The sequence below is a fragment of the Octopus bimaculoides genome, chromosome 9 (genome assembly GCF_001194135.2).
Source record: "Octopus bimaculoides isolate UCB-OBI-ISO-001 chromosome 9, ASM119413v2, whole genome shotgun sequence".
Classification (NCBI taxonomy): domain Eukaryota; kingdom Metazoa; phylum Mollusca; class Cephalopoda; order Octopoda; family Octopodidae; genus Octopus; species Octopus bimaculoides.
This window is the reverse complement of record NC_068989.1, coordinates 5,577,377-5,579,678: the sequence shown is the minus strand read 5'-3', so window position 1 is coordinate 5,579,678 and position 2,302 is coordinate 5,577,377. Positions and strand designations below refer to the sequence as shown.

Below are 2,302 nucleotides of genomic sequence, written 5' to 3'. Positions count from 1 at the left end.
AGGTGAATGAGAGAGTGAGTATGTGAATAAGTGAATGAATGAGCGAGTTAAAGAGAAGGCCGTAATCTAAGCATTATTGTCTATAATAATACATAAAGAAACAACCAGTGGTGTTTGTAAGCAGCAGACGACAAGTGACGTGGTTGAAGATCTACAGTTTTGTCTCCGTCTGTTGCACAGTGTAATTCCTCTACACGGGGAATTCTTTCACTGCCGGGAGGTGGTCTTTACTTCAACTCAACACACAAACACACACGTATTTTCCATACCAGCTATACACACTCTCATCTTTCTCTCTCTGGTTCTCTCTTTCTCTCTCTGGTTCTCTCTTTCTCTTTCTCTCTCTCACATACACACGCACACACACACACGTACACACACACACATACATACACACACACACACACACACACACACACACACACACACGCGATTACATTCACATACGCGCCTCACACACCTACCTGTCTACTAACCACTCCATATCCATTTACCTATCTATCTACCTGTGTGTCCGTCTATCTATCTATCCATCCATCCATCCATTCATCCATCCATCCATCTATCTATCTATCTATCTATCTATCTATCTATCTATCTATCTATCTATCTCATCGTCGTTTCTGTTTTAGAATACTTTTCTATCTCACAATCTTCCGCTCTCTCTCACTCACTTCTCCCTCTCTCTCACTCTCTCTCTGTATATATATATATATATATATATCCCTCTTCCTGGTTGACCGCTAACTTTCTCTATATCTTTCTTTCTTACTTTCTTCCTTCCTTTCTTTTTTCATTCATTCATTCATTCATTCATTTTTTCTTCTTTCACACATTTCCCATCGTCTGATCGCTCCCCTATCTCTCTTTTTCCCCTTCTTTTCTACCCATCTTTCATCTTTCTGCTGCATCTCCTCTTCATCTTTCTCTCCTCTCAATTTCTTCTAAAACTCTCTCTCTGTCTCTCTCTCTCTCATTCTCCATCTCTCTCTCATTCACCATTCCTCTCTCTTTCACTCTCGTTCCCATTTTCCACCTTCTTCGTTCTCTATCTTATCTTCTCTATCTCTTTCTTTTATCTCTCAACTTCGATTTCATTTCCTCACCAGTTCTTACAAACCATCCTCACAACGGGAAGTATACACGCAAACACACATAAACAAATCACGCATACATATATGCACACGCACGCACACACACACACACACACATATACACACGTATAAAAATATAAACATAACTCAAACGTTTACACACACACACACACACACACAAGTACAATGCTTTACAATAGTACAACAGAAACACGCGAACAAACATATTTATAAATATTAAACAATATATACATACACACACACACATATATATATACACACACACATACCTTACATCACAGTTGAACAATACACAAAGCATACGGTGACAATCTTAAACGGTCTCGTCTCACGGGAAACACACACACACACACACACACACACACACACACATATACACACACCTACACGCGCATTCATAAATACATAAACAAACCCATACAGACAAAGAAACACAAATACACACACACACACATATATTTGTGTATATATATTTGTATATACATATATATATATATATATATAAAGTAAAACAAACACATTTTTCTTACTCCTCCCTCTCTCTCTCTCTCTCTCTCACACATACACACACACACACATACACATATACACGCAGTGGTTCTAAAGACGGACATATATTCACATCACAAATATACACAGGTATTCGCCGTCTTCTCTCTCTCTCTCTCTCTCTCTCTCTCTCTCTCTCGCTCTCTCTCTCTCAATCTTTCTCTCTCTCTTAAACATACACACAGACATAAATACACTCGTATAAACACTCTCACACACATATATACATACACACTCTTAAATGCACACACATACACACATACATACACACATACACATATATAAACAAAAATAAATACAATTGCTGTGAATTCTTCTGCCTTTCTCAGACAACACACGGATAAACGCGCTGTACAAGTGCTGATATACGGATATATACATATATATAGATATATATATATCTATATATATATATTTGTATATATACATATGTACATATAAACAGAAAGATGTATATAAGATAAAAACAAACAAGACAGCGGAACAGAATTAAGGAAGAGTGGAAAATCGAGGTGACAATCGCTTGGTGATTTTTTCCTTTTGGCTTCGAGACATTTCCGAAATAAGGTGAGTTCTTCAATTGTATTTGGATGTATGTATGTATGTATGTGTATGTATGTATATATATATATATATAT

At 36.9% G+C, this 2,302-nt stretch overlaps 1 protein-coding gene across 1 annotated transcript in view; it reads left to right on the top strand.

The window, feature by feature from the left end:
* Nucleotides 1-116: 116 nt before the first annotated feature.
* Nucleotides 117-2,302, top strand: part of LOC106878115 (partner of bursicon-like) — a 29,475-nt gene continuing 27,289 nt past the window's right edge. The window contains exon 1 of the mRNA XM_014927226.2: nucleotides 117-2,231. The gene's annotated coding sequence lies outside the window, so the exon portion shown is untranslated. The remainder of the gene's footprint in view (nucleotides 2,232-2,302) is intronic.